This window comes from Camellia sinensis, chromosome 2, assembly GCF_055761805.1.
Source record: "Camellia sinensis isolate YWXY chromosome 2, ASM5576180v1, whole genome shotgun sequence".
Taxonomy (NCBI): Eukaryota; Viridiplantae; Streptophyta; class Magnoliopsida; order Ericales; family Theaceae; genus Camellia; species Camellia sinensis.
Genome location: NC_138962.1, coordinates 143,747,205 through 143,753,958, shown reverse-complemented (window position 1 = coordinate 143,753,958; position 6,754 = coordinate 143,747,205). Strand labels below are relative to the sequence as shown.

At 36.1% G+C, this 6,754-nt stretch overlaps 1 long non-coding RNA gene across 1 annotated transcript; it reads right to left on the bottom strand.

Annotated features, from left to right (window-relative positions):
- Positions 1 to 630: 630 nt before the first annotated feature.
- LOC114313597 (uncharacterized) lies at positions 631 to 5,730 on the bottom strand. The gene is made up of 4 exons (XR_014361667.1): positions 5,114 to 5,730; positions 3,050 to 3,097; positions 2,699 to 2,724; positions 631 to 2,538 (listed from the first exon to the last, which is right to left on the bottom strand). It is a non-coding gene; the product is annotated as an uncharacterized LOC114313597 (long non-coding RNA).
- Between the last annotated feature and the right edge of the window lie 1,024 nt (positions 5,731 to 6,754).

Here is a 6,754-nt window from a genome sequence, read left to right as displayed (position 1 = left end):
ATGAAACAATTTGATAACATGCGATTTAAGCACGTATTCAATGAAGTATTAAAATGACAATGCAGTTAACAAATGGATGCAAACATGGAGAATGCTAATTGAAACGTAATGTCCCTAAACTAACCATCATAAGCTAGTAAATAAAAGGGAGAAAGACATGGGGTTGGAAGACATACACATTATTACATTGTGCTCTCACAAAGGAGAGTCCGAATGAATAAGCTAAGCTAAGCTAGCTAACTAAGCTAAGCTAAAGCTAATTAAGCTAATTATTACAAACCAAAATGAATAAACTAGTTAAACTACTTAACTAGTTATTACAACACTTGAATTAACTAACTATTTAACTAACTAATTAAATAATTACAACACAAGTGCAATTAAAATAAGTAATTAAACTACACAACTAATTACTATGCCTCGGGAAACGAGGAATGTTCATGCACGTGCTCGGTTTCCAATCGAAAAGACCACTGTTTTGCTTCTGAATGCCTCTGTTTACACAGTTGAACACCAACACTGTTGCTCACTCTACTCTGCCTTGCAAACTCACTGCTAAATTTTGCACCAGTGGCCGGTCGGCCAGTGATGAGGATTGTTGGCCGGCCGGCCATCAAGGGCGGTCTGCCGGCCACCTACCGGCCATAAAAAGTGGCTTGCCGGCCATTGCTGCATAGATTCATCTTGCTACAACAGAGGACAAACAGAGCATATACAGGGTATTTCAAGGGTTTGTTTGCACAACTCACCCCTCCTTTTTATGAGCAAATCAAACGAGTAGCAAGTTCGGTTCACAAACCATCAATAGATGCAATTTCGTTGTATGATGGCTTGTGAAACCAACTGTGCAAGTTTAATAAATGCAAAACAAGACACAAACCTCATTCCTTTCATGAATGATCAAGGGAAGTGGTGACCTTGGAACCTTGAATCATTTCATCACTAATGAGTATGAAATGGTTCAAGTTTGCATGTGTTCAATTAATGTCCGATTGAACACAACCAAGTTATTATCTTGTGCCATTTTAGTCCCAAGTTTTAGTTTCTCGATTTTAATTACCAACCATTCCTTAGTTCATTGAGTCCAATGGTGAGTTTAAGTCCTCTAAATAGAAAGAAGGCTCAAACTAAGTGTTGTTTTAGGCATGAAAGAGACATCATACCATTGGTAATGAACTCCAAAGGGATTAAACCATTAAGCATGACATCTCAATCTCATGCTTTCGACAAACAAGTTGTTTGAACCACTTTCAGAGCAAAACAAAATGCCAAGAAAAGAGGGAGGTTGCAGAGATTATTAGTAAATAAATGCTATCAACTCAAACAAGATGATGTTTAAGGCCTAAAACACCAAGCTTATGAGGACTATTACACTACAAGCATGCAAAACAAAGCTCAAATATAACTAACAGCCCAAAAAAGTGCTAAAACAGGTTAAAACAAGTCCTAAAACTTGCTAGAATTGAGTTAAAAATAGCTAGATTAATATGCTAAAATATGGCACCAACTAGTCTAGTAAGCAAGACACAAGGAGGGGAGGCTAACCCCTCGAAATTTGAACTTCAAAACATGAATTTGGCCATTGACAAAGCTCTGAAAATCAATGCTTAAAGGCTTGGAAAAAGATAGTAAAAAGGTGGGAAACATAAGAACAAAGGCCTCCAAAACAAGGTACAAAGAAGGGCAATCAACCCCTCAACCTTTAATGGCCTTAAACCCAAGCTTTAGCCCCCAAAACACAGAGTTTTGACAGCCCAAAACAATGGAAAAACAGTAGAAAAAGTAGTAGAGAAAGCAAGCAAATAGGTAAAGCCTTATACCTCTTGAAGAGAAGAAGCAATTCCAAGTAACAAAACCAAGTTAACACACCTTTTAGAGCTCAAACCAAGCTCAAAAGTACCTCAGCTGAAAGATGGAGAGATTTGGTTAAGGGCGTATAGGAAAAGGTTGAAGAATTGTAGGCAAAAGTATAGAGATTTGGTAGAGAGAGAGAGAGAGAGAGAGGAAAAATTTTTATCTCAAAATTTTCTATCCTTAAAACATGAGATATGGGCCTTCTATGTATTGAAAACATGAAATTCCCTCAAGGAAATCCAACCCTACACGTGGGGATAGATGCATGCATTTGTGCAAACAACTAGCACAACTGGTATAAAATATCTGCAAATACACTGATGGCCAGCAGGCCACATCAGTGGCCGGCAGCCTAAAAGTGATGGTCGACAGCCCAAAAGTGGTGGCCGGTAGGCCACTAGAGGCTACAGGCTGGAAAAGCTAGGCTTGGTCCAAAACTGGGACAACAAAGGTACAGGGTTTGAAAGGCTCAAAGTTGTGGCATTCCGCTGAGGACTTCGAGCACTTGGCGAGCATATAAACTCATCATCGGGTGTGCATGCGAGGATGTCCAAGTTGTAAGGTCCGTCAAAAATGGAGTGTCTACACATGGGTTTGGTAAAGAGTTGTTTCAATTGTTTAGAATCTGTTGATGCAATTGTGTTTTCCGCAACCACCACCTTTGCCCCATCCCAATTCAACAATCTGCATTTGGCATTGTTCAAGTTAGATCCACTATTCCTAGTTTCATTCTCATTATGTAACTATCATGAAAGCAAACATAAAATAAGCTAATAAATTAAAGACAAAATTAAGGTAATTAACAATGCCATAGAAAATTTACCCATGTGTGTAAAGTACAAACCTTTCTCATTTTGATTATATCCAAAGCTGTTCTTTGTGGCAGCAACATCCCCCAAGCCAAGTCCATAAAATTTTATTGTTACCAAAAACAAAAATAATCATTAGTGGATGTTTGTTTCAATGAAAAATAAGTTATACTAATGACATGTAGACATTTAAAGCCAAAGTAAGCACATATTTATGTGCATAGTAAATAATAGTGATAATAGACCATACAAATGCTTCAATACACCAAATTCATTTTACATACCTTATTTGCTCTTTGAAAACCATCTTAATTAGTGACTACATTACTTCCATCAAGAATTTCAAACGTGAGTATATGATACTGAACAAAATTTTAAATGAATACCTTTTTGGCATCAGGATGTGGTATCTCCTTTGGGATATCATCATAACCCTATCAAAACAAGAAAATGTTCAACCGAACTGTCGACCCTATATTCTTAGTTGTCAAATAAATTTAGGGAAAAATAAAATGAATTATTAACTAAATGTTCACTATGTTTAGTTTCTTATCTTCAGGATCAGGATAGAATTTTGTCATCCCAATCTTCAGGCTTCATCAATAAGCAGTTTGGTCATTATGAAAAATTTTAAAAAGAAAAAATATAATAAAAACACTGAAAAACACATATGATAAAGAATAGCATGTACTTTCTTGGTGCTATAGCCACACATATCTGGACCAAACATGATATTGCATACAAACATATGATAAAGAAAATGAAAAACATCAACAAAGAAGGTAAGGTAACCAAAAGAGAGTAAAAGATATATATCAAAGAGCAACCTCCTTAAAAAATAATCTGCAACATGAAAAAAAGCATTATAAACATCTCATGAGCCCCATATAGGATTCCGTTTGAAATTTAAAAAAAAAAAAATTTATCAAAAAAGATCTTCATAAGTTTGTGATATGTATTATATTGTGATGCCTTTAACTAATCAGTTCTAAAGATGCCCTTTTATTAGGATTTATCAAAATTTACCTTGCTTAGACCCTGAGTAATTTGTGTCCTATTGAGGAACAGATCTATGAAAATCGATGCACATTGCAGCTGCCTTTTTCTTCTGCACAGCACTGCATTTCAATTTTAAGTGGAGACCTTGCTGCTTCCTCGTGGAAAATTCTTACATACACAGAAATTCTTACCATCAAATCATTTTTTTCCCATGCGGCATTGTTTTAAAATATTAAAAACATTAAAATTAGAATGAGTTATGATTACTGGAAGACAATAACAATCAACCCAATGTTACGAACAACTACATTATTAAGAGTGCATAAATTACAGTTAATGATTCAAAAGCACCTCAACAAGCTCCTGAAGAGGCTGGGATCATAAACCATCATCTTCCATGCCTAATTAAAGCTCCAAAACCCTATCCTTTTGCCACCCGCATACAAAACCTAAAAACCTCATAACTTTACCAAAATTTCAGCCACATCAACTTATTAAATTCAGCCCCTAAGAACCCCTATTGAATGGTAAAGGTTATCCCCACTTGTTCTACATCATATTTGTTGAAAAATTACACTAAAGATCCATCCACTACACTTATCCAGTCTTAATTAAACTTTCACCATCCACCCCCAATAACCTACTTATGAGCACCCAAGGTGTGATAACAAAAATGGTCAGTCTGAATATCTCTTGGATAACCATAATGAGAACAACCAATTGTTCAATTAGCATGGTGTAATAAAAATATATGTTCTAAATATATATATGGAAAAAATGGAAGGCATTTCGTTTAACACGAAATTCAAATAAGCAAGCGACATGGGCAACTACTGGGAAGCATGAATACCTAAAACGGATTTCCGAAGTTGGAGGAGAGAACCTCTCAGATGAGCACAAAACTGTGTTTTCTCAGAAATTGGAAACCAATCTAGCTCTGTGGGCCCTAAGCACATGTTTGTTTTAAGTTCCACATTTCGTAGATTGAAGGAGATATGAGATATGAGCAAAGTTAACTTTACCATGAAATACGACTTTAATAAAACTTGGAAATACAATTACAAGTAATTGTAATCATAAGATTAAGATCCAAAACTCTTTTGACTAGCAAATATTAAATCCGAAGAAATTAATTTAATTACAATAAACCAAAACCAAAGAATTGTGATCCACAAAACCAGATCAAACGCAATTGTGAACAAACAAATCAACAAAAATTGAGCAGCAAAACATTGGAATTGAATAAAAAAAAGTGTAAAAAAAAAAAAAAAAAACAATGTATTCTGAGCTACAAAACCAAATCAACTGCAGATACGAACTGAATATAGAATGAGAATAAATCAAAACCAACAAGCCATAACTCTGAAGGAAGAAGCCTAACACAATCCCTAAAACCTTAATTTCACTATTATCACTGCCTACAAAATTTGCACACTGAGTCGATAGAATACCTGGGAGAGTGAAGGTTCAGCTCAAACTATCTCAATCGGCAGAGTTAACTACACTGGGGCAATTACGGTAGAAAAAAATGGGGTCGAAGTCACAAAAATCATCGAGGGAGAAGCAGAGGTCGGAGTTGGTATGGTGTATGGTTTGAAGGAAGTGGTTCTAATTGAAGAGTTGTCGGGAGGGTTTGAGAGTGTAAGGGTAGCGGAGTGATTGGAGTAGGAGGGGGTTGAGGTTAAGAACTGGGAACGGGAAGAACGGCATTGGAGGGAGTGGCGGAAGAGGGATTTTGGTGGAAGGCGGTGGTGGAAATTGAAAGGGCAGGGGTAAAGGGCGGTGGTGGGGAGGAGAGTGGAGACGGAGTGAAGCGTGGTTTCAGAGAAATGGATGAGGTGTTTGAGTGTTGAGAGAGCGGTTGGGAGATCGGGAGACTGCGGTAGACGCGAAGGTGGCGGTGGTGAAGTGATTAAGTTGGTGGTGGTTGTGGAAGAGGGATGGTGGTGGAGATGAGAATAGAAGAAATTAGGGTTAGGGTTAGGGGGTCAAGGAAGAAATGTGAGGTATGGTGATGGAGATAAAGGATTCATCCGTGTCTCTTCTTCTTTGTTGCTCTCCTTACTGCACATAAAATGCTTTGAGTTTTTTTTTTTTTTTTTTTTTTTTTTTTTTTTTTTTTTTTTTAAAAGATTGATGTTGGGGCTAAAAAGTTGGGCTTTTGATTCTTTTTTTTTTTTAAATTTTTTTGGTGTTTGGCGCTCAAATTTTTATTTTGGCGCTATTTTTTTTTCCCGGTCGTCCCTTTCACAATAGCAATTGCACGTCGTGAAAAGCTTAATATTTTAAACGACTGGCTTTTTGGACGTCAAGGAAAGTGTAATTTTTAACAGTTGGCTTTTTGTGTGTCGTGAAATGTTCAATATTTTTAACAGCAGGTATACGCGTGTCGTGTATAGTTGATGTATTTACGGCATGCCATATGCACGCCATAAAAAGTTTTATTATTTATGGCTAACATTGCAATTCGTTAAAAAATCATTGTTATTAGCATTCACGACATGCGCTATAGACATGTCATGGTTGGGAAATTATTTACGACATGCAAGAAAGGCAAGTCATAAAAATAAGAAACCATGGCTTGCATTTACTGTATGTTGTTGATGTGAGGCCATAAAAACCCAATTTTTTTTATAGTAAATCTTTGTAGAGAAAACATGTAGAAGTTGAATTCATCTAGTTTTGAGTTTGTTTACATGAAATTGTGCAATAGAGGCATGAATTACCTCGAATTGGAAGAATTGAGTTGAATTATGTACACGCATGCATGATTCTTCATTTTTGAGTTAAGATTTCTTGAATTTCATACATGCGTGAGGTCTTGAAGGCATGAACTTGAAGGTTTTCCATGTTTTTATACATGTTATGCCATCTTGTTGTCTTTTGAAAAGAAGAGAATTCAAGTTAAGACATGCATGCTTTATAACTTAAAGTTTGAGTTCAAATTTGAGAAATGGATCATGATTTTGGACAATTGGTTTCAAAGTGAAAGTGTTTTCATGTTCTATAATATTTTTCCATGTTTTTGTACTAACCATGCAAAGTTTGAACCATTGAATTGCAAGTTTGAGCTTCAAACACAATTCTGAAAA